This window comes from Oncorhynchus tshawytscha, unplaced genomic scaffold (assembly GCF_018296145.1).
Source record: "Oncorhynchus tshawytscha isolate Ot180627B unplaced genomic scaffold, Otsh_v2.0 Un_contig_12630_pilon_pilon, whole genome shotgun sequence".
Taxonomy (NCBI): domain Eukaryota; kingdom Metazoa; phylum Chordata; class Actinopteri; order Salmoniformes; family Salmonidae; genus Oncorhynchus; species Oncorhynchus tshawytscha.
In genome coordinates, this window is record NW_024608848.1 from 19,094 (window position 1) to 45,515 (window position 26,422).

Sequence of the window (26,422 nt, forward strand, 5' to 3'; positions counted from 1 at the left end):
TCCTCCTAATGCAAGACAATGCTAGACCTCTTGTGGCTGGAGTGTGTCTGCAGTTCCTGCAAGAGGAAGGCATTGATGCTATAGATTGGCCCGCCCGTTCCCCAGACCTGAATCCAATTGAGCACATCTGGGACATCATGTCTCGCTCCATCCACCAATGCCACGTTGCACCACAGACTGTCCAGGAGTTGGCGGATGCTTTAGTCCAGGTCTGGGAGGAGATCCCTCAGGAGACCATCCGCCACCTCATTAGGAGCATGCCCAGGCGTTGTAGGGAGGTCATACAGGCACGTGGAGGCCACACACACTACTGAGCCTCATTTTGACTTGTTTTAAGGACATTACATCAAAGTTGGACCAGCCTGTAGTGTGGTTTTCCACTTTAATTTTGAGTGTGACTCCAAATCCAGACCTGGGTTGATAAATTTGATTTCCATTTTGTGTGATTTTGTTGTCAGCACATTCAACTATGTAAAGAAAAAAGTATTTAATAAGAATATTTCATTCATTCAGATCTAGGATGTGTTATTTTAGTGTTCCCTTTATTTTTTTGAGCAGTGTATTAATCATCACGCTTTCGTAGTTTGGTAGAGAGGTCAAATAGGGACACACAGGAAAATAATTGTGAAAGGCTGCTGTCTATTCCTCTCTCATTCTTCCCTTCCTTCCTTTCCTCCCCCCTCTCACCATGCTGACTTGGGCCATCTGCCGCTCCAGTTTGGAGCGAGGCATCTCCTCTAAGTAGTTGTCGTTGGAGCGCTGGCGGCGCCGTGCGTCCGCCTGCATGATGAGGTGCTGCACGTCCAACGAGCCCCTGGGACACCCGCTGTGGTGTACGCAGCCTGGCCCGGAAGGATCTGGGGAGGGGTGTTGCAGCCACCGGGCTCCTGGGAGGATGGATGGACAGAGGGCAGGGGTTATTAAATTGTGGTGAAGTGTGCCATGTGATGCTTTTGAGGCTCCATGATAGGCTGTTCTAGAAAACGAGAGGTCAAATGTGAAGACTGCCACTACTGGCTATTCCCAATGTGGGCATACCTCAAAGGCGGGGGGTGAAAATTAGGGCAAGACAATAATGGTATAATGATTCCACTACATAGAAATTGCCTTGCTTATCTCTTATCTTATTATTTTCACTAGCATACCTCTTAAAATGAAGCTACTGTGTTGAGCAAGCATTCTAAGTGGTGTCTAGTGGAATGCTTTTGGAACATGGCAATATGCTATGCTGAATAAACCTTCAGCCTCCTCTCTGTTTGCTAGCCTGGCTCTGGACAGCAGACTAGATTTGCAGTGGAGACTGCCCAGCCCCTCTGTCTGGACCGATTTGTTAAATGGAATGAAAGCAGGTGTCTGGGCCTTGAGAGGCTGCAGAGCAGCAGCCACATCCTGGCTGCCGGATCAAATTGAGTCCCAGGAGGTGAAGCATATCCCGGGCCTTTGTTAGATTAACATTAGACCCATACGCACTGGGGAATGGAATCCAGTATCTTGTAATTAGTATCCAGGACCGATAGGGAGAGGGGAAACAGCGGTCTATTGTGGTCCTGGCGGCATCCATTTTGTGTCTGCCGGGAGACTTGTGAAGGCTAACAACAGCAGTGGAGATATTTCCCCTAAGCTCACTGAACCTCTCTGCAGTCTCTAGGACTACTACCATCTGGGAGGGAAGAGAGAGAGCACACACACACACACACTGACCCGTAGGGAGATGGCCCGTGGGGGTTTCTGTGGAGGGTCTTGGTGAAGCCTGTCTCCCAGCGAGGCCAGGATTCTCTTCCTGTGTCCTATCAGACTGACCTTCAACACCTAGGGAGGAAGAGAGACACAGGTCAACAACCTATCAACACAACTGTTTCAATACAACGATCAACATGTATTTAACATGGAATCAATGTGAACTAAGCATGTAATAAGCCTCCACTGAAGTAAAAACCCAGTTATGGGAGTGTTGGATTCAAATCCTACCTCTATTGGTAGTGAGGCACTCTGGAATAATACAAAGGCCACGATAATAAACTGACAACATCAAAGTTATAACAATGGTGATATGGTGACATAATATGTACTGCCTGAGGTAAAAACAGATGTTGTAGTCAGAGGAGGCTGGTGGGAGGAGCTATAGGAGGACGGGCTCATAGTTATGGCTGGAATGGAATAAATGGAACGGGGTCAAACATGAGGTTTCTATACATTTCATGTGTTTGATACTGTTCCATTGATTCCATTCCAGCCATTACAATGAGCCCGTCCTCCTATAGCTCCTCCCACCAGCCTCCTCTGGTTGTAATAAGCAAAACATATGAGTGTTTCTATTAAACATTAATATATTGAAATAACCGGGCTTTCAAAGAAGGAACAATGAGTCATAATGGTAAAAACACAGAGCAGACCATATGTATCATTACTAGAATTATTATCACATAAAGGCACCAGCCTGGTCCACCGTTACAAGGTAATTAGGTTTGCAGTGAAACACACATACACACACTTTTTAGTTTGATTTGTCCTTCCTGGCACATTCTGCAGGGGGTTTAAAGGGCTGCCAAAAGACTGCTTCCAACACCCTAGATTTGGGTGTGAGTGTGGCTCATACAATGTCTTGCCAGTAAGCTCTTCTCCCAAAAGGCAGTGGATGTATTTGTGTGAGATGTGCATCAATGAAGGATATGTGTGTGGATAAGAGGACAGAGGAGGGAGGATGTAGGTGTGTGTTCCAGCTAGAGAGTTGGTAATTATAGTGAGTCTGAGACCTAGCAGTGAGCCTAATGACTCTCCCTACTCTACCGCCATTACCACGCACGCACGCACACACAGACACACACACGCGCACGCACGCACACACACACACACACACACACACACACACACACACACGCATTAGTGATTCCTTCCTCTCCAGCCCTCACTCACCAATTACTGGCCCGCATCTGTTACCACACACACTTAAGAGCAACCAAAAGAGAAATCTGAATAAACTCTAATTATTAATTTCCCAATCTAGAAACAAGAAGAACATGTCTTTTCCAAGACAGGAAACACAGATTGCGGCTTTGATTGAATAGATACTATATTGCATCATTATGGCCACCGGGCCACATGAAAATCACCATATTTAAAGGTTAACGCCACACTATGAAATAATCAATGGGCTTTTTTTAAATAGAGGAGTGTTTGGCTAAACAAACAGGCTCTAAACATTCAGACAATTTAAAATATAAGGGAAGGGTTTGATCATCGTCTAACACTGTTCTCTCTTCCAGAAAAAAATGATTCTAATTGCCAAAATTACCATGATCAAAGACGTGCGTTTAAATGTCATTCTGGGTTTTTATGGTTGGAGATTTCATTGGCATATTTTGTGAGGCTATCGCTCTCTCTCTCTCTGCCTGTTACACAAACACACGTAAGCAGATCCAATTATTAGCCAGCTCCATTCTCCCTCTCTCACCTCACCTCACCTCACCTCACACACACAAACACGCAAACACACACACACACACACACACACACACACACACACACACACACACACACACACACACACACACAGTGTTCTTTGTTTGACCACAACTTATGCTAATTAGATCCTGGGGAGTACATTACAATGTTATAACTCCGAAATGGACAAGGACTGAAACATAACCTGACCAGTTACTGTTAGCTCTCTCTCTACCCCCCTCTTCATTACGTGTGTGTTCTCTCTACAGTACGTGTGTGTTCTCTCTACAGTACGTACGTATGTGTTCTCTATACAGTATGTATGTGTTCTCTCTACAATACGTGTGTGTTCTCTCTACAGTGCGTGTGTGTTCTCTCTACAGTGTGTGTGTGTTCTCTCTACAGTACGTGTGTGTTCTCTCTACAGTACGTACGTATGTGTTCTCTCTACAGTATGTGTGTGTTCTCTCTACAGTACGTGTGTGTTCTCTCTACAGTGTGTGTGTGTTCTCTCTACAATACGTGTGTGTTCTCTCTACAATACGTGTGTGTTCTCTCTACAATACGTGTGTGTTCTCTCTACAGTACGTATGTGTTCTCTCTACAGTATGTGTGTGTTCTCTCTACAGTACGTGTGTGTTCTCTCTACAGTGTGTGTGTGTTCTCTCTACAGTACGTATGTGTTCTCTCTACAGTATGTGTGTGTTCTCTCTACAGTACGTATGTGTTCTCTCTACAGTATGTGTGTGTTCTCTCTACAGTACGTGTGTGTGTTCTCTCTACAGTATGTGTGTGTTCTCTCTACAGTACGTGTGTGTTCTCTCTACAGTACGTGTGTGTTCTCTCTACAATACGTATGTGTTCTCTACAGTGTGTATGTGTTCTCTCTACAGTGTGTGTGTGTTCTCTCTACAGTACGTATGTGTTCTCTCAACAGTATGTGTGTGTTCTCTCTACAGTACGTGTGTGTTCTCTCTACAGTACGTATGTGTTCTCTCTACAGTGTGTATGTGTTCTCTCTACAGTGTGTGTGTGTTCTCTCTACAGTATGTGTGTGTTCTCTCTACAGCACGTATGTGTTCTCTCTACAGTATGTGTGTGTTCTCTCTACAGTATGTATGTGTTCTCTCTACAGTATGTATGTGTTCTCTCTACAGTGTGTGTGTGTTCTCTCTACAGTACGTATGTGTTCTCTCTACAGTGTGTATGTGTTCTCTCTACAGTGTGTGTGTGTTCTCTCTACAGTACGTATGTGTTCTCTCAACAGTATGTGTGTGTTCTCTCTACAGTACGTGTGTGTTCTCTCTACAGTACGTATGTGTTCTCTCTACAGTGTGTATGTGTTCTCTCTACAGTGTGTGTGTGTTCTCTCTACAGTATGTGTGTGTTCTCTCTACAGTACGTATGTGTTCTCTCTACAGTATGTGTGTGTTCTCTCTACAGTATGTATGTGTTCTCTCTACAGTATGTGTGTGTTCTCTCTACAGTGTGTGTGTGTTCTCTCTACAGTACGTATGTGTTCTCTCTACAGTGTGTGTGTGTTCTCTCTACAGTGTGTGTGTGTTCTCTCTACAATACGTGTGTGTTCTCTCTACAGTACGTGTGTGTTCTCTCTACAATACGTGTGTGTTCTCTCTACAGTATGTGTGTGTTCTCTCTACAGTATGTATGTGTTCTCTCTACAATACGTGTGTGTTCTCTCTACAGTATGTGTGTGTTCTCTCTACAATACGTATGTGTTCTCTCTACAGTATGTGTGTGTTCTCTCTACAGTACGTATGTGTTCTCTCTACAGTGTGTATGTGTTCTCTCTACAATACGTGTGTGTTCTCTCTACAGTGTGTGTGTGTTCTCTCTACAGTGTGTATGTGTTCTCTCTACAGTATGTATGTGTTCTCTCTACAGTACGTGTGTGTTCTCTCTACAGTGCGTGTGTGTTCTCTCTACAGTGTGTGTGTGTTCTCTCTACAGTGTGTATGTGTTCTCTCTACAATACGTGTGTGTTCTCTCTACAGTACGTGTGTGTTCTCTCTACAGTATGTATGTGTTCTCTCTACAATACGTGTGTGTTCTCTCTACAGTATGTATGTGTTCTCTCTACAATACGTGTGTGTTCTCTCTACAGTGTGTATGTGTTCTCTCTACAATACGTGTGTGTTCTCTCTACAGTACGTGTGTGTTCTCTCTACAGTATGTATGTGTTCTCTCTACAGTACGTGTGTGTTCTCTCTACAGTATGTATGTGTTCTCTCTACAATACGTGTGTGTTCTCTCTACAGTGCGTGTGTGTTCTCTCTACAGTGTGTCTGTGTTCTCTCTACAGTGTGTGTGTGTTCTCTCTACAATACGTGTGTGTTCTCTCTACAATACGTGTGTGTTCTCTCTACAGTACGTGTGTGTTCTCTCTACAGTGTGTGTGTGTTCTCTCTACATTACGTGTGTGTTCTCTCTACAGTACGTGTGTGTTCTCTCTACAGTGTGTATGTGTTCTCTCTACAGTGTGTGTGTGTTCTCTCTACATTACGTGTGTGTTCTCTCTACAGTACGTGTGTGTTCTCTCTACAGTGTGTATGTGTTCTCTCTACAGTGTGTATGTGTTCTCTCTACAGTGTGTATGTGTTCTCTCTACAGTGTGTATGTGTTCTCTCTACAGTGTGTGTGTGTTCTCTCTACAGTGTGTATGTGTTCTCTCTACAGTGTGTATGTGTTCTCTCTACAGTGTGTATGTGTTCTCTCTACAGTGTGTGTGTGTTCTCTCTACAGTGTGTATGTGTTCTCTCTACAGTGTGTGTGTGTTCTCTCTACAGTGTGTATGTGTTCTCTCTACAGTGTGTATGTGTTCTCTCTACAGTGTGTGTGTGTTCTCTCTACAGTGTGTATGTGTTCTCTCTACAGTGTGTGTGTGTTTTCTCTACATTACGTGTGTGTTCTCTCTACAGTACGTGTGTGTTCTCTCTACAGTGTGTATGTGTTCTCTCTACAATACGTGTGTGTTCTCTCTACAGTACGTGTGTGTTCTCTCTACAGTATGTATGTGTTCTCTCTACAATACGTGTGTGTTCTCTCTACATTACGTGTGTGTTCTCTCTACAGTGTGTGTGTGTGTTCTCTCTACATTACGTGTGTGTTCTCTCTACAATACGTGTGTGTTCTCTCTACAGTACATGTGTGTTCTCTCTAGAGTATGTGTGTGTTCTCTCTACAGTACGTGTGTGTTCTCTCTACAGTACGTGTGTGTTCTCTCTACAGTACGTGTGTGTTCTCTCTACAGTACGTGTGTGTTCTCTCTACAGTGTGTGTGTGTTCTCTCTACAGTACGTGTGTGTTCTCTCTACAGTACGTGTGTGTTCTCTCTACAGTATGTATGTGTTCTCTCTACAGAATGTGTTCTCTCGATAGTATATGTTCTCTCTACAGTATGTGTTCTCTCTACAGTATGTATGTGTTCTCTCTACAGTGTGTATGTGTTCTCTCTACAGTGTGTATGTGTTCTCTCTACAGTGTGTATGTGTTCTCTCTACAGTGTGTATGTGTTCTCTCTACAGTGTGTGTGTGTTCTCTCTACAGTGTGTATGTGTTCTCTCTACAGTGTGTATGTGTTCTCTCTACAGTGTGTATGTGTTCTCTCTACAGTGTGTATGTGTTCTCTCTACAGTGTGTATGTGTTCTCTCTACAGTGTGTGTGTGTTCTCTCTACAGTGTGTATGTGTTCTCTCTACAGTGTGTGTGTGTTTTCTCTACATTACGTGTGTGTTCTCTCTACAGTACGTGTGTGTTCTCTCTACAGTGTGTATGTGTTCTCTCTACAATACGTGTGTGTTCTCTCTACAGTACGTGTGTGTTCTCTCTACAGTATGTATGTGTTCTCTCTACAATACGTGTGTGTTCTCTCTACAGTACGTGTGTGTTCTCTCTACAGTGTGTGTGTGTTCTCTCTACATTACGTGTGTGTTCTCTCTACAGTGTGTGTGTGTTCTCTCTACATTACGTGTGTGTTCTCTCTACAGTACGTGTGTGTTCTCTCTAGTGTGTGTGTGTTCTCTCTACATTACGTGTGTGTTCTCTCTACAGTGTGTGTGTGTTCTCTCTACATTACGTGTGTGTTCTCTCTACAATACGTGTGTGTTCTCTCTACAGTACATGTGTGTTCTCTCTACAGTATGTGTGTGTTCTCTCTACAGTACGTGTGTGTTCTCTCTACAGTACGTGTGTGTTCTCTCTACAGTACGTGTGTGTTCTCTCTACAGTACGTGTGTGTTCTCTCTACAGTGTGTGTATGTTCTCTCTACAGTGTGTGTGTGTTCTCTCTACAGTACGTGTGTGTTCTCTCTACAGTACGTGTGTGTTCTCTCTACAGTATGTATGTGTTCTCTCTACAGAATGTGTTCTCTCGATAGTATATGTTCTCTCTACAGTATGTGTTCTCTCTACAGTATGTATGTGTTCTCTCTACAGTATGTATGTGTTCTCTCTACAGTGTGTGTGTGTTCTCTCTACAGTATGTGTGTGTTCTCTCTACAGAATGTGTTCTCTCTACAGTATGTGTGTGTTCTCTCTACAGTATGTGTTCTCTCTATAGTATGTGTGTGTTCTCTCTACAGTATGTGTTCTCTCTACAGTATGTGTTGTCTCTACAGTATGTGTGTGTTCTCTCTACAGTATGTGTTCTCTCTACAGTATGTGTTCTCTCTACAGTATGTGTTCTCTCTATAGTATGTGTTCTCTCTATAGTATGTGTTCTCTCTATAGTATGTGTTCTCTCTATAGTATGTGTGTGTTCTCTCTACAGTATGTGTTCTCTCTACAGTATGTGTGTTCTCTCTACAGAATGTGTTCTCTCTACAGTATGTGTTCTCTCTATAGTATGTGTGTGTTCTCTCTACAGAATGTGTTCTCTCTATAGTATGTGTGTGTTCTCTCTATAGTATGTGTTCTCTCTATAGTATGTGTTCTCTCTACAGTATGTGTTCTCTCTACAGAATGTGTTCTCTCGATAGTATGTGTTCTCTCTACAGAATGTGTTCTCTCTACAGTATGTGTTCTCTCTACAGTATGTGTTCTCTCTATAGTATGTACAGAATGTGTTCTCTCTACAGTATGTGTTCTCTCTACAGTATGTGTTCTCTCTACAGTATGTGTTCTCTCTACAGTATGTGTTCTCTCTACAGTATGTGTTCTCTCTATAGTATGTGTTCTCTCTACAGTATGTGTTCTCTCTACAGTATGTGTTCTCTCTACAGAATGTGTTCTCTCTACAGTATGTGTTCTCTCTATAGTATGTGTGTGTTCTCTCTACAGTATGTGTTCTCTCTATAGTATGTGTGTGTTCTCTCTACAGTATGTGTTCTCTCTACAGTATGTGTGTGTTCTCTCTACAGTATGTGTTCTCTCTACAGAATGTGTTCTCTCTACAGTATGTGTTCTCTCTACAGAATGTGTTCTCTCTACAGTATGTGTTCTCTCTACAGAATGTGTTCTCTCTATAGTATGTGTTCTCTCTACAGTATGTGTTCTCTCTATAGTATGTGTTCTCTCTATAGTATGTGTTCTCTCTACAGTATGTGTTCTCTCTATAGTATGTGTTCTCTCTACAGTATGTGTTCTCTCTACAGTATGTGTTCTCTCTACAGTATGTGTTCTCTCTATAGTATGTGTTCTCTCTACAGAATGTGTTCTCTCTACAGAATGTGTTCTCTCTACAGTATGTGTTCTCTCTACAGAATGTGTTCTCTCTACAGTATGTGTTCTCTCTACAGAATGTGTTCTCTCTACAGTATGTGTTCTCTCTACAGAATGTGTTCTCTCTACAGTATGTGTTCTCTCTACAGAATGTGTTCTCTCTACAGAATGTGTTCACTCTACAGTATGTGTTCTCTCTACAGTATGTACAGTATGTATTCTCTCTACAGTATTATTTCTCTCTACAGTCGGTACAGTATGTATTCTCTCTACAGTATGTGTTCTCTCTACAGTATGTGTTCTCTCTATAGTATGTGTTCTCTCTACAGTACGTGTTCTCTCTACAGTATGTGTTCTCTCTACAGTATGTGTTCTCTCTACAGTATGTGTTCTCTCTACAGTATGTGTTCTCTCTACAGTATGTGTTCTCTCTATAGTATGTGTTCTCTCTACAGTATGTGTTCTCTCTACAGTATGTGTTCTCTCTATAGTATGTGTTCTCTCTACAGTATGTGTTCTCTCTACAGTATGTGTTCTCTCTACAGTATGTGTTCTCTCTACAGTATGTGTTCTCTCTATAGTATGTGTTCTCTCTACAGTATGTGTTCTCTCTATAGTATGTGTTCTCTCTACAGTATGTGTTCTCTCTATAGTATGTGTTCTCTCTACAGTATGTGTTCTCTGTGTTCTCTCTACAGTATGTGTTCTCTCTACAGTATGTGTTCTCTCTACAGTATGTGTTCTCTCTATAGTATGTGTTCTCTCTACAGTATGTTTCTCTCTATAGTATGTGTTCTCTCTACAGTATGTGTTCTCTCTACAGTATGTGTTCTCTCTACAGTGTGTACAGTATGTGTTCTCTCTACAGTATGTGTTCTCTCTATAGTATGTGTTCTCTCTACAGTGTGTACAGTATGTGTTCTCTCTACAGTAGTATCTCTCTACAGTAAGTGTTCTCTCTACAGTATGTGTGTTCTCTCTACAGCATGTTTGTTCTCTCTACAGTATGTACAGTATGTGTTCTCTCTACAGTATGTGTTCTCTCTACAGTCGGTACAGTATGTATTCTCTCTACAGTATGTACAGTATATGTTCTCTCTACAGTATGTGTTCTCTCTATAGTATGTGTTCTCTCTATAGTATGTGTTCTCTCTACAGTATGTGTTCTCTCTACAGTATGTGTTCTCTCTACAGTATGTGTTCTCTCTATAGTATGTGTTCTCTCTACAGTATGTGTTCTCTCTACAGTATGTGTTCTCTCTACAGTATGTGTTCTCTCTACAGTATGTGTTCTCTCTACAGCATGTTTGTTCTCTCTACAGTATGTACAGTATGTGTTCTCTCTACAGTATGTGTTCTCTCTACAGTCGGTACAGTATGTATTCTCTCTACAGTATGTACAGTATATGTTCTCTCTACAGTATGTGTTCTCTCTACAGTATGTGTTCTCTCTACAGTATGTGTTCTCTCTACAGTATGTTTTCTCTCTATAGTATGTGTTCTCTCTACAGTATGTGTTCTCTCTACAGTATGTGTTCTCTCTATAGTATGTGTTCTCTCTACAGTGTGTACAGTATGTGTTCTCTCTACAGTATGTGTTCTCTCTACAGTAAGTGTTCTCTCTACAGTACGTGTGTTCTCTCTACAGCATGTTTGTTCTCTCTACAGTATGTACAGTATGTGTTCTCTCTACAGTATGTGTTCTCTCTTCAGTCGGTACAGTATGTATTCTCTCTACAGTATGTACAGTATATGTTCTCTCTACAGTATGTGTTCTCTCGATAGTATGTGTTCTCTCTACAGTATGTGTTCTCTCTACAGTATGTGTTCTCTCTACAGTATGTGTTCTCTCTACAGTATGTGTTCTCTCTACAGTATGTGTTCTCTCTACAGTATGTGTTCTCTCTACAGTATGTGTTCTCTCTACAGTATGTACAGTATGTGTTCTCTCTACAGTATGTGTTCTCTCTACAGTATGTGTTCTCTCTACAGTATGTGTTCTCTCTACAGTATGTACAGTATATGTTCTCTCTATAGTACAGTACGTGTGCCTGACTGCACCATGCCCCCATTTGCATTTAAATTAAATTCATTGTCTGCGTATAGAGACTGAGTGACTGCTACCGTGGCTCTACCCTACACACACAATATACTCCTTCTTTCACTCTGCCTCTATTGCTTCCATTCCCAACTCCATATTCAATTGCATTCAATCCAATTCAATAAGCTCTGCTGATATGATAAGCCAGTAGGTCACATTGCCAATGCCAAGACACAGTAGAGAGACACAAAGGGGAATATTTATGTTACACATAATCATCATAATACACAGCAAAATATCAGTCTCTCTTTCACTCAATATCATTCTATCGCTCTTCCCTTCTCCTCCCCACCTCTGTCTCTCTCATCCCTTCTTCTGTCTATCTCTGTCTCTGATGGCAAAGTGACAACCCATCTCTATCTCTCTTTCTCTCGCTCTATTCCTCTCTCACTCCCTCTTTTATTCTCTCTTTCTCTCTCTCTGTGTCTCTTCAGATTGCAGTGTTTTTGCTGGGACATTGCCGGAGGGATCAAGCTGGTTAACTTGCCGTGCGGTGTTGACAGTCTTCCTTTAAATGAAACGGTTTGGGACGTAGCCTCTAGTCTTTGTCTAGTCCGTGTGTGTGTGTGTGTGTGTGTGTGTGTGTGTGTGTGTGTGTGTGTGTGTGTGTGTGTGTGTGTGTGTGTGTGTGTGTGTGTGTGTGTGTGTGTGTGTGTGTGGTCTGCTCACTCTGAAGAGAGTTAGTGCCAACATGTGTGTGTGTTTTCGCTGATCGATGGAGTAATCCCGTTAACGTTCCCGTCAGTCCAGGGGAACAGCTCTGATTACAGGCTTAACCAGGACAGATGCGGTAACGACCCTGATCCTCTAAACTCCACTGCAATGCCAGAGGAGACCACACACACCATCAGCAAACTGTGATTACAGAGACAGTCAGGAACAATAGTTCACTGTCCCCACCTCACAGTCCTATGAAGGGGAAGGAAAATAGTTCACTGTCCCCACCTCCCAGTCCTATGAAGGGGAATGAAAATAGTTCACTGTCCCCACCTCCCAGTCCTATGGAGGGGAATGAAAATAGTTCACTGTCCCCACCTCCCAGTCCTATGGAGGGGAATGAAAATAGTTCACTGTCCCCACCTCCCAGTCCTATGAAGGGGAAGGAAAATAGTTCACTGTCCCCACCTCCCAGTCCTATGAAGGGGAATGAAAATAGTTCACTGTCCCCACCTCCCAGTCCTATGGAGGGGAATGAAAATAGTTCACTGTCCCCACCTCCCAGTCCTATGAAGGGGAAGGAAAATAGTTCACTGTCCCCACCTCCCAGTCCTATGAAGGGGAAGGAAAATAGTTCACTGTCCCCACCTCCCAGTCCTATGAAGGGGAAGGAAAATAGTTCACTGTCCCCACCTCCCAGTCCTATGAAGGGGAATGAAAATAGTTCACTGTCCCCACCTCCCAGTCCTATGAAGGGGAATGAAAATACACTGCTCAAAAAAATAAAGGGAACACTAAAATAACACATCCTAGATCTGAATGAATGAAATATTCATATTAAATACTTTTTTCTTTACATAGTTGAATGTGCTGACAACAAAATCACACAAAAATGATCAATGGAAATTCAATTTATCAAACCATGGAGGTCTGGATTTGGAGTCACACTCAAAATTAAAAGTGGAAAACCACACTACAGGCTGATCCAACATTGATGTAATGTCCTTAAAACAAGTCAAAATGAGGCTCAGTAGTGTGTGTGGCCTCCACGTGCCTGTATGACCTCCCTACAACGCCTGGGCATGCTCCTGATGAGGTGGCGGATGGTCTCCTGAGGGATCTCCTCCCAGACCTGGACTAAAGCATCCGCCAACTCCAGGACAGTCTGTGGTGCAACGTGGCGTTGCTGGATGGAGCGAGACATGATGTCTCAGATGTGCTCAATTGGATTCAGGTCTGGGGAACGGGCGGGCCAGTCCATAGCATCAATGCCTTCCTCTTGCAGGAACTGCTGACACACTCCAGCCACATGAGGTCTAGCATTGTCTTGCATTAGGAGGAACCCAGGGCGAACCACACCAGCATATGGTCTCACAAGGGGTCTGAGGATCTCATCTCGGTACCTAATGGCAGTCAGGATACCTCTGGCGAGCACATGGAGGGCTGTGCGGCCCCCAAAGAAATGCCACCCCACACCATGACTGACCCACCACCAAACCGGTCATGCTGGAGGATGTTGCAGGCAGCAGAACGTTCTCCACATCGTCTGTGAACCTGCTTTCATCTGTGAAGAGCACAGGGCACCAGTGGCGAATTTGCCAATCTTGGCGTTCTCTGGCAAATGCCAAACGTCCTGCACGGTGTTGGGCTGTAAGCACAACCCCCACCTGTGGATGTCGGGCCCTCATACCACCCTCATGGAGTCTGTTTCTGAACGTTTGAGCAGACACATGCACATTTGTGGCCTTCTGGAGGTAGTTTTGCAGGACTCTGGCAGTGCTCCTCCTTGCACAAAGGCGGAGGTAGAGGTCCTGCTGCTGGGTTGTTGCCCTCCTACGGCCTCGTCCACGTCTCCTGATGTACTGTCCTGTCTCCTGGTAGCGCCTCCATGCTCTGGACACTAAGCTGACAGACACAGCAAACCTTCTTGCCACAGCTCGCATTGATGTGCCATCCTGGATGAGCTGCACTACCTGAGCCACTTGTGTGGGTTGTAGACTCCGTCTCATGCTACCACTAGAGTGAAAGCACCGCCAGCATTCAAAAGTGACCAAAACATCAGCCAGGAAGCATAGGAACTGAGAAGTGGTCTGTGGTCACCACCTGCAGAACCACTCCTTTATTGGGGGTGTCTTGCTAATTGCCTATAATTTCCACCTGTTGTCTATTCCATTTGCACAACAGCATGTGAAATTTATTGTCAATCAGTGTTGCTTCCTAAGTGGACAGTTTGATTTCACACAAGTGTGATTGACTTGGAGTTACATTGTGTTGTTTAAGTGTTCCCTTTATTTTTTTGAGCAGTGTAGTTCACTGTCCCCACCTCCCAGTCCTATGGAGGGGAATGAAAATAGTTCACTGTCCCCACCTCCCAGTCCTATGGAGGGGAATGGAAATAGTTCACTGTCCCCACCTCCCAGTCCTATGGAGGGGAATGAAAATAGTTCACTGTCCCCACCTCCCAGTCCTATGGAGGGGAATGAAAATAGTTCACTGTCCCCACCTCACAGTCCTATGGAGGGGAATGAAAATAGTTCACTGTCCCCACCTCACAGTCCTATGAAGGGGAATGGAAATAGTTCACTGTCCCCACCTCCCAGTCCTATGAAGGGGAATGAAAATAGTTCACTGTCCCCACCTCCCAGTCCTATGGAGGGGAATGAAAATAGTTCACTGTCCCACCTCCCAGTCCTATGAAGGGGAATGGAAATAGTTCACTGTCCCCACCTCCCAGTCCTATGAAGGGGAATGGAAATAGTTCACTGTCCCCACCTCCCAGTCCTATGAAGGGGAATGGAAATAGTTCACTGTCCCCACCTCCCAGTCCTATGAAGGGGAATGGAAATAGTTCACTGTCCCCACCTCCCAGTCCTATGAAGGGGAATGGAAATAGTTCACTGTCCCCACCTCCCAGTCCTATGAAGGGGAATGAAAATAGTTCACTGTCCCCACCTCCCAGTCCTATGAAGGGGAAGGAAAATAGTTCACTGTCCCCACCTCCCAGTCCTATGGAGGGGAATGGAAATAGTTCACTGTCCCCACCTCCCAGTCCTATGAAGGGGAATGAAAATAGTTCACTGTCCCCACCTCCCAGTCCTATGGAGGGGAATGAAAATAGTTCACTGTCCTCACCTCCCAGTCCTATGAAGGGGAATGGAAATAGTTCACTGTCCCCACCTCCCAGTCCTATGAAGGGGAATGGAAATAGTTCACTGTCCCCACCTCCCAGTCCTATGAAGGGGAATGGAAATAGTTCACTGTCCCCACCTCCCAGTCCTATGAAGGGGAATGGAAATAGTTCACTGTCCCCACCTCCCAGTCCTATGAAGGGGAATGGAAATAGTTCACTGTCCCCACCTCCCAGTCCTATGAAGGGGAATGGAAATAGTTCACTGTCCCCACCTCCCAGTCCTATGAAGGGGAATGGAAATAGTTCACTGTCCCCACCTCCCAGTCCTATGAAGGGGAATGAAAATAGTTCACTGTCCCCACCTCCCAGTCCTATGAAGGGGAAGGAAAATAGTTCACTGTCCCCACCTCCCAGTCCTATGGAGGGGAATGGAAATAGTTCACTGTCCCCACCTCCCAGTCCTATGAAGGGGAAGGAAAATAGTTCACTGTCCCCACCTCCCAGTCCTATGAAGGGGAAGGAAAATAGTTCACTGTCCCCACCTCCCAGTCCTATGGAGGGGAATGGAAATAGTTCACTGTCCCCACCTCCCAGTCCTATGAAGGGGAATGAAAATAGTTCACTGTCCCCACCTCCCAGTCCTATGGAGGGGAATGGAAATAGTTCACTGTCCCCACCTCACAGTCCTATGAAGGGGAATGGAAATAGTTCACTGTCCCCACCTCCCAGTCCTATGAAGGGGAATGGAAATAGTTCACTGTCCCCACCTCCCAGTCCTATGAAGGGGAATGGAAATAGTTCACTGTCCCCACCTCCCAGTCCTATGAAGGGGAATGGAAATAGTTCACTGTCCCCACCTCCCAGTCCTATGAAGGGGAATGAAAATAGTTCACTGTCCCCACCTCCCAGTCCTATGAAGGGGAATGAAAATAGTTCACTGTCCCCACCTCCCAGTCCTATGAAGGGGAATGGAAATAGTTCACTGTCCCCACCTCCCAGTCCTATGAAGGGGAATGAAAATAGTTCACTGTCCCCACCTCCCAGTCCTATGAAGGGGAATGGAAATAGTTCACTGTCCCCACCTCCCAGTCCTATGAAGGGGAATGAAAATAGTTCACTGTCCCCACCTCCCAGTCCTATGAAGGGGAAGGAAATAGTTCACTGTCCCCACCTCACAGTCCTATGAAGGGGAAGGAAATAGTTCACTGTCCCCACCTCCCAGTCCTATGAAGGGGAATGGAAATAGTTCACTGTCCCCACCTCCCAGTCCTATGAAGGGGAATGAAAATAGTTCACTGTCCCCACCTCCCAGTCCTATGAAGGGGAATGGAAATAGTTCACTGTCCCCACCTCCCAGTCCTATGAAGGGGAAGGAAATAGTTCACTGTCCCCACCTCCCAGTCCTATGAAGGGGAATGGAAATAGTTCACTGTCCCCACCTCCCAGTCCTATGAAGGGGAATGAAAATAGTTCACTGTCCCCACCTCCCAGTCCTATGAAGGGGAAGGAAATAGTTCACTGTCCCCACCTCCCAGTCCTATGAAGGGGAAGGAAATAGTTCACTGTCCCCACCTCCCAGTCCTATGAAGGGGAATGGAAATAGTTCACTGTCCCCACCTCCCAGTCCTATGAAGGGAATGAAAATAGTTCACTGTCCCCACCTCCCAGTCCTATGAAGGGGAATGGAAATAGTTCACTGTCCCCACCTCCCAGTCCTATGAAGGGGAATGGAAATAGTTCACTGTCCCCACCTCCCAGTCCTAGAAGGGGAATGGAAATAGTTCACTGTCCCCACCTCCCAGTCCTATGGAGGGAATGGAAATAGTGGTTATACAATAACTATATTCAGACACTGTTGAAGGACTTTATAATAAAATAAACATGTTCCAGAACAGAAAGCCTTGACTATGCCACACCAGTAAGACTCTCATGCCAAAACATGTTGCTTTCTGACCATAACGACTCAAACAGATCCACGTACTGTTGAACTGGTGGACAAACAAGGACACGGTTGGCTGCAACTGACCACTGGTTAATCACTGGACCTTAACAAGGACTTTCCCTCATTTAGGATCCTGTCACAAAGGGATGCCTTCTCTGACCAATGGGAGAGCTAGGTTGACAGGCCGGCTCATTTGAGCAGATAAAAGGAGGGAGGGAGAAACTTTAGCCGAATCACTGTCTGTGCTCACAATACCGTTCTAGTTTTAATGATGAGAGAACAAGACCAACTCTTCCTCGTTTATCCATGTCTCGCTGTCCCTCTATATATTTCTCTCCAGTTCACACTGTGTATCCAGTTCTCTCTTCCTTCTTCTCTCTTTCTGCCCCTCTATATATTTCTCTCCAGTTCCCACTGTGTATCCAGTTCTCTCTTCCTTCTTCTCTCTTTCTGTCCCTCTATATATTTCTCTCCAGTTCACACTGTGTATCCAGTTCTCTCTTCCTTCTTCTCTCTTTCTGTCCCTCTATATATTTCTCTCCAGTTCCCACTGTGTATCCAGTTCTCTCTTCCTTCTTCTCTCTTTCTGTCCCTCTATATATTTCTCTCCAGTTCCCACTGTGTATCCAGTTCTCTCTTCCTTCTTCTCTCTTTCTGCCCCTCTATATATTTCTCTCCAGTTCCCACTGTGTATCCAGTTCTCTCTTCCTTCTTCTCTCTTTCTGCCCCTCTATATATTTCTCTCCAGTTCCCACTGTGTATCCAGTTCTCTCTTCCTTCTTCTCTCTTTCTGTCCCCTCTATATATTTCTCTCCAGTTCAGTTCCCACTGTGTATCCAGTTCTCTCTTCCTTCTTCTCTCTTTCTGCCCCTCTATATATTTCTCTCCAGTTCCCACTGTGTATCCAGTTCTCTCTTCCTTCTTCTCTCTTTCTGCCCCTCTATATATTTCTCTCCAGTTCACACTGTGTATCCAGTTCTCTCTTCCTTCTTCTCTCTTTCTGTCCCTCGCACTCTTTCCTACTGTCCCCTCTCTTTCTATCTTCCTCTCTTTCCATCCCTCCCCCTTCTCTCTTATTCTATCTTCCTCTCTTTCCCCCTCCCTCCTATCTATGTATGAAACTGAAAGACTAATTGCCTGGTGAGAGAGCTCGGCCCCTGGTGTGATTTGCTCTGATGGACCTAGCAACCAAAAGTGTTCACTTTGCGGTTGAAAATGAGGCTAAAGGGCCTTAAAGCTCTTACTCCACTCCATCGACCGCAACCACGTTCAGACATCGTGACCGTGTCTCTATTGGTTTGTGTCCGTGTTTGTACACGTTTTTGTGTGAGTGTATGTGCGTCACGACCCCAAGCCATCGACAAGACCTTTTGATCCTTTCCAGGTCAATTCTTTCATGGACTCTGGATTGGTTGAGCTCAAGGACATTGCCTTGGCTCCATTGGATGAAAGCATGTCTGGTGAACTCCAGTCACTGTCACTAAGGATCTAAGACAGACTGAATCCTAAATGGCACCCTATTCCCTATGTAGTGCAATACTTTTGACCAGAATCCTATGGGCCTGGTCAAATGTAGTACACTATTTAAGGAATAGGGTCCCATTTGGGAAGCAGACAGACTGACTGAAAACCCACAGTGATGTTGATCCCCATCATCGGTTGTGGGTCTAAATCGTCTGGTGTTAGTAGTAAGATGAAAAGGATGGGAACAGGAAGGGATTGTGACTGTATAGGCCTAGCCTGGTCAAACTGGACTAAACATTACGCCCCCTGTTGTTTCATAACATTCAGTCTAGTTTAACCAGGCTAGCACTGCCCATGACAGCCTAGTTAAGTTTGCATGAGCAGGCAGGCATTGACTTATGGCACAGAGAAAGGCCTTAGAGCAAAATACAAATCCCATTGAGAGAATGTATTTATGTGTGTACATGGACAGGTGTGGGCATGTTGTGGTGTGTATCGGGTGGTTGTGTTGTTGTGTTGTTTCTGTTGGTTTGTGTTTATAAATAAAAACGTATCAAGGAAGAGACAATGTCCCCATAGAACACAGAGACCCTAGCCTTCACTTAAAGCAACAGTCTGTGATTCGGCCTCAGCTGTGTACCAAAACAAGTACTGGGACCTTGTTTTTGTTGTTTTTTCAAATCACAGACTGTAGCTTTAATCAATGCAGCGTAGTGTGAGCAGGTTGAATACACTGTTTCTATTACTGTACCTTCAACAAGTCATGTCTACTGTATAATAATGTGCGGTTCTGGTGTGTGTGTGTGTTAGTCCTCCTTTATCTCCCTCTCCCCCAACCCCCTCTCCCTCTCTCCCACCCCCTCCCCTGTCATTGGCTTCGTTGGAATTACAGGTTTTCCTAAAGGCCCTTCTGTTGTCTATCCTGATTGGAATTGATTTGGCTGGAATATCTATTGCTACAAGACTGTTGTAGTGCAGGCTCTAGTCTACACACACACACACACACACACACACAAACACAAATACAGACACAGTCCCAACGGTCATCACTATCACCGTGGAGACCAAGCCTCTGCCCTCACTCTCTCTTCCTGATCCATTTTTAACCAGCGCCTCTCCTCCTCATCGCCGGGGACAACTGGAGGGAAACCAGAGACCACCGGTTGCCTGGCAACCACAGTAAAGACAGTAAAGACAAAGCCAAAGCTATGGCTGAGATAGGTGGGCTTTGCGTCCTCAAACTGATCATCAATCTATACAGTGTATGTGTTTTTCAGGATGTACGTTTATAAGGATTCTATTTGTTGTAGAACAATAACAAACAGATCTAAAAATCAACAATATATTGATTCAATGCAGAGGAAATAGTCTATTTCAGGGGACCAATGGGGAAGCTTGTTTTGTTCACCGGCAGCCTGAAGAGCCAATAGGAGTTTTATTAAACTACCTTCGCCATGGATACATCTCCATTAATAGATAGTGTTAAATGGGACTGGGAGCATTGGCTCAGTGTGTGTGTGTTCCGGTTGTGTCTGAGAGACAGAAATAGTGCCAAATGGAGGAAAAATATGACAAATGCTGGACGACACACACACACACCTCATGAATACATGGGCAGGCTGAGTAGATGTAATAACCAATAAGAAGCTGGTCTGAAAGGAGGAGAGGAAACAGACTGCGATATTTTTCTGGGTTATCGTTTACATTGGGTACTTCAAAGCCTCTGAAGAAACCAATAGGATTTCACACAGCCAAGAAGAGTATGTATGTATCCTAAATGACACCCTATTTCCTTTGTAGTACACTTCTTTTGTTCAATATAGGGGATAGGTTGCCATTTGGGACGTAGACTCTCTATATGTCTCAGTGAACCAATCACTACACAGTTGTAATGCTGTTACTATTTCTCTATATGTCTCAGTGAACCAATCACTACACAGTTGTAATGCTGTTACTATTTCTCTATATGTCTCAGTGAACCAATCACTACACAGTTGTACTGCTGTTACTATTTCTCTATATGTCTCAGTGAACCAATCACTACACAGTTGTACTGCTGTTACTATTTCTCTATATGTCTCAGTGAACCAATCACTACACAGTTGTACTGCTGTTACTATTTCTCTATATGTCTCAGTGAACCAATCACTACACAGTTGTACTGCTGTTACTATTTCTCTTCCTGTGTTCTTCCCCACCAGAGGATGTGTCAGTTCTGGGTTCTGCTGTGATTATATAATGGTAAACGCAGCATGTGTGAGGAGTGGAAAGGACAAAAGGGATCTGTTATACACACATACAAACAAGTGCAAACATGGACACATGCAAGTATACTCACACACACACACAAATGCACGCACATACACACACAAGCATACACACACTAGCCTTGATCTACCAATGACTCTTCAATGGACTGTAAAAAATTCCTTAAACACATGTTGCTCAAAATGTCACCATTGAATACTACTTGGTTGGCTAGATGGACACAGTTCAGTTGGCTGAGGTGACAATCACAAAAGACACCCTATTGCTTCCTATAGTGCAGTACAGTTGATCAGAACAGGCTCTGGTCAAAATGATTGCCCTATAGGGAATAGGATGTCAAAGTAGTGCACTATATAGGGAATAGGGTGTCTAAGTAGTGCACTATATAGGGAATAGGGTGTCAAAGTAGTGCACTACATAGGGAATAGGGTGTCAAAGTAGTGCACTATATAGGGAATAGGGTGTCAAAGTAGAGACCTATATAGGTAGTAGGTTTGAGAAGTAATGAATAAGTAGGACTAATAAGTCCATTAAGGTTGACTGAAGTGTAAAATGATTTATGGTCGTCAATTAAGTGGAATATTGTACGTGTCACAACCCCTATGTGAGGTAATGATTTGATTGGCCAGGTGGTCAGGTGGGGCAGGGTGAGCAGCATGATGGCTGAGTATGATTGGTCACCTGGCGTCATTGTAAAACAAGGGCAGGTGGTAGGATTTGCCTCTACCCCTTCACTCTGTTTGCTCAACAGCTGTTGTGGAAAACATGTCTGCCGTCTTGCTGCAACCTCCGTCCTTCTCCCACCCCACTCTCTCCCTATTTCGTTCGTTCCGTTTCTACCTCTCTAATTCCCTCATTCTCTCACCCCACTCTCTCCCTTTTTCGTTCGTTCCGTTTCTACCTCTCTAATTCCCTCATTCTCTCACCCCACTCTCTCCCTTTTTCGTTCGTTCCGTTTCTACCTCTCTAATTCCTTCATTCTCTCACCCCACTCTCTCCCTATTTCGTTCGTTCCGTTTCTACCTCTCTAATTCCCTCATTCTCTCACCCCACTCTCTCCCTTTTTCGTTCGTTCCGTTTCTACCTCTCTAATTCCCTCATTCTCTCACCCCACTCTCTCCCTTTTTCGTTCGTTCCGTTTCTTTCTAATTCCCTCATTCTTTCACCCCACTCTCTCCCTTTTCGTTCGTTCGTTTCTACCTCTCTAATTCCTTCATTCTCACCCCACTCTCTCCCTATTTCGTTCGTTCCGTTTCTACCTCTCTAATTCCCTCAATCACCCCACTCTCTCCCTTTTTTCTCCGTTTCTACCTCTCTAATTCCCTCATTCTCTCACCCCTCTCTCCCTTTTCGTTCGTTCCGTTTCTACCTCTCTAATTCCTCATTCTTTCACCCCACTCTCTCCCTATTTCGTTCGTTCCGTTTCTACCTCTCTAATTCCCTCATTCTCTCACCCCACTCTCTCCCTTTTTCGTTCGTTCCGTTTCTACCTCTCTAATTCCCTCATTCTCTCACCCCACTCTCTCCCTATTTCGTTCGTTCCGTTTCTACCTCTCTAATTCCCTCATTCTCTCACCCCTCTCTCCCTTTTTCGTTCGTTCCGTTTCTACCTCTCTAATTCCCTCATTCTCTCACCCCACTCTCTCCCTTTTTCGTTCGTTCCGTTTCTACCTCTCTAATTCCCTCATTCTCTCACCCCACTCTCTCCCTTTTTCGTTCGTTCCGTTTCTACCTCTCTAATTCCCTCATTCTCTCACCCCACTCTCTCCCTTTTCGTTCGTTCCGTTTCTACCTCTCTAATTCCCTCATTCTTTTCTCTCCCATTTCGTTCGTTCCGTTTCTACCTCTCTAATTCCCTCATTCTCTCACCCCACTCTCTCCCTTTTTCGTTCGTTCCGTTTCTACCTCTCTAATTCCCTCATTCTCTCACCCCACTCTCTCCCTTTTCGTTCGTTCCGTTTCTACCTCTCTAATTCCCTCATTCTCTCACCCCTCTCTCCTTTTTTTCGTTCGTTCCGTTTCTACCTCTCTAATTCCCTCATTCTCTCACCCCACTCTCTCCCTTTTTCGTTCGTTCCGTTTCTACCTCTCTAATTCCCTCATTCTCTCACCCCACTCTCTCCCTTTTTCGTTCGTTCCGTTTCTACCTCTCTAATTCCCTCATTCTCTCACCCCACTCTCTCCCTTTTTCGTTCGTTCCGTTTCTACCTCTCTAATTCCTCATTCTCTCACCCCCTCTCCCTTTTTCGTTCGTTCCGTTTCTACCTCTCTAATTCCCTCATTCTCTCACCCCCTCTCTCCCTTTTCGTTCGTTCCGTTTCTACCTCTCTAATTCCCTCATTCTCTCACCCCACTCTCTCCCTTTTCGTTCGTTCCGTTTCTACCTCTCTAATTCCCTCATTCTTTCACCCCACTCTCTCCCTTTTCGTTCGTTCCGTTTCTACCTCTCTAATTCCTCATTCTTCACCCCACTCTCTCCCTTTTCGTTCGTTCCGTTTCTACCTCTCTAATTCCTTCATTCTCTCACCCCACTCTCTCCCTATTTCGTTCGTTCCGTTTCTACCTCTCTAATTCCCTCATTCTCTCACCCACTCTCTCCCTTTTTCGTTCGTTCCGTTTCTACCTCTCTAATTCCCTCATTCTCTCACCCCCTCTCTCCCTTTTTCGTTCGTTCCGTTTCTACCTCTCTAATTCCCTCATTCTTTCATTCCCTCCTCACTCTCTCCCTATTTCGTTCGTTCCGTTTCTACCTCTCTAATTCCCTCATTCTCTCACCCCCTCTCTCCCTTTTCGTTCGTTCCGTTTCTACCTCTCTAATTCCCTCATTCTCTCACCCCACTCTCTCCCTATTTCGTTCGTTCCGTTTCTACCTCTCTAATTCCCTCATTCTCTCACCCCTCTCTCCCTTTTTCGTTCGTTCCGTTTCTACCTCTCTAATTCCCTCATTCTCTCACCCCACTCTCTCCCTTTTTCGTTCGTTCCGTTTCTACCTCTCTAATTCCCTCATTCTCTCACCCCCACTCTCTCCCTTTTCGTTCGTTCCGTTTCTACCTCTCTAATTCCCTCATTCTCTCACCCCTCTCTCCCTTTTTCGTTCGTTCCGTTTCTACCTCTCTAATTCCCTCATTCTCTCACCCCACTCTCTCCCTTTTCGTTTGTTCCGTTTCTACCTCTCTAATTCCCTCATTCTCTCACCCCTCTCTCCCTTTTCGTTCGTTCCGTTTCTACCTCTCTAATTCCCTCATTCTCTCACCCCTCTCTCCCTTTTCGTTCGTTCCGTTTCTACCTCTCTAATTCCCTCATTCTCTCACCCCACTCTCTCCCTTTTCGTTCGTTCCGTTTCTACCTCTCTAATTCCCTCATTCTCTCACCCCACTCTCTCCCTTTTTCGTTCGTTCCGTTTCTACCTCTCTAATTCCCTCATTCTCTCACCCCACTCTCTCCCTTTTTCGTTTGTTCCGTTTCTACCTCTCTAATTCCCTCCTTTCTCAACCCCAACCCTTTCTCTCTTCTCTGCCACTTTTCTTTCTCCCTTCATCTCCCTCGCTCATTCTTACCTCTCTCTCTCTCTCCCCTACGCTCCTCTCTATGTGGTGAGATTAGTCACCAATGCGTTACAGATCTAGGGTTCTAAGTCCCCAATAGCAGCTGTGCAATAACCCCGTCAAACACCATCACTATACTAACCTATGTAAGCCACCTACCTACCACCCCCATGTAATGTAATAGTTGGGCTGCATTCCATTCCCTCCAGGCCCTAGTGTGCAATTCTCTTACAGCATACCTGTACATGTCCTAACTTAGAGAGTGGGAGTACTTGAAAAATAATAGAGAGGAACAGAGATTGAAATCATCTAAGTTGATGAGCAAGTACATTAACATCTGTTCTAAATGTGATGAACAGACAGAGACAGGAGATCTGTGAGGTCCATCTACACCAAGCCCTCAGGGCCTGTTACCCAGCCTGCCCTGGGATGTGTGTGTTGGCCTACTGTATATGTCTAGAAATGTGTGTCTTCATGTCTAAATGGTTGTGTGTGTGAGTGACTGTGTTCCCACTAAACTCACTAACACTATGAACCCTCTACACACACACACACACACACACACACACATCTACACTACTTTCACCACCGCTGCACAGCCACAAATTTCCCAGCCCAGGACAGCAAAACTCAGATCTCTCTTTTATGCAACTGTGTCCAAAACACACACAGATTAAAACAAATACAGGCAGGTATTTCAAACACACACGGAATAGCCACGAGTCAGCAGGATTGATTGAACAGCACAGAAGTGTTTCATACGCTCCCATCCCCTCGGGCCACTGCACCCCATAGAACACACAACCTCTAGAGAAGAGAGCGCGAGAAAGAGAAAGAGCCATACTACAAAAATACGCAGAGAAAGAGGTAGCAGCACCGAACAATAAAATTGATGAAGAAGCACCACTAATAACATTCCTTCCCCTTCTGTCTCCTCTCTTTCTCTTTACAGTATATCTCCATCCCCCCTCACTCCTTCCCCTTCTGTCTCCTCTCTTTCCCTGTACAGTATATCTCCATCCCCTCTCACTCCTTCCCCTTCTGTCTCCTCTCTTTCCCTGTACAGTATATCTCCATCCCTCTCACTCATTCCCCTTCTGTCTCCTCTCTTTCCCTGTACAGTATATCTCCATCCCCTCTCACTCATTCCCCTTCTGTCTCCTCTCTTTCCCTGTACAGTATATCTCCATCCCCTCTCCCTCATTCCCCTTCTGTCTCCTCTCTTTCCCTGTACAGTATATCTCCATCCCCTCTCACTCATTCCCCTTCTGTCTCCTCTCTTTCCCTGTACAGTATATCTCCATCCCCTCTCACTCATTCCCCTTCTGTCTCCTCTCTTTCTCTGTACAGTATATCTCCATCCCCTCTCACTCCTTCCCTTGTCTCCTCTCTTTCCCTGTACAGTATATCTCCATCTCCTCTCACTCCTTCCCCTTCTGTCTCCTCTCTTTCCCTGTACAGTATATCTCCATCCCCTCTCACTCCTTCCCCTTCTGTCTCCTCTCTTTCCCTGTACAGTATATGTCCATCCCCTCTCACTCCTTCCCCTTCTGTCTCCTCTCTTTCCCTGTACAGTATATCTCCATCCCCTCTCACTCCTTCCCCTTCTCTGTCCCTCTAATCATTCTTGCCCCTTCTTATTCCCTGTAGACTTACCTTACGAAAGGTCTTGAGGAGAGGAACACGCAATTCCAGCAGCTCTTCTCTGTCTTCCCCCAGAGCTGTGTGCTCCCCCTCTGCTTCTCAGAGAGACGGACTAATACATGTAGCTCCTTTTAGCTGTGAGTCACAATCTAGTCCAGCAGTAAATAGCAGAGAAGAGGAGGAGTGTGCCCTCTCTCTCTCCCTCTCTCTACGCTTTGTCTCCTATCTCCTCTCTGTAAACTCCCCCTTCTCGCTCTCCTCTTTCTTTTCCCTCCTCTCTCTCTCTCCCTCCCTCCCTCCCTCCCTCCCTCTCGTTCTCCAGATTCCAGAGGTTTTCCACCGTTCTGCCACTCCTCCTTCCTCCTCAGCTGCGGCAGAGAGACTGTCTCTCCCACATCTCTTCCTGAAACCCCGCTCTACGCTGCTTGCTCTTTCTCTCTCTCCACCTCGTTACTATGGAGACGCGGGGCCCATCCAGAGATGGGCTCATGCACACTGGCTGTCGGTGTAGGTGAGTGAGTGAGTGTATATGTGCCTAAATGCGTGTGTAT

The 26,422-nt window shown here is 44.9% G+C and overlaps 1 pseudogene; it reads right to left on the bottom strand.

Moving 5' to 3' along the window:
- LOC121843892 overlaps positions 1-26,422 on the bottom strand; it is a 70,481-nt pseudogene that overhangs the window by 17,303 nt on the left and 26,756 nt on the right.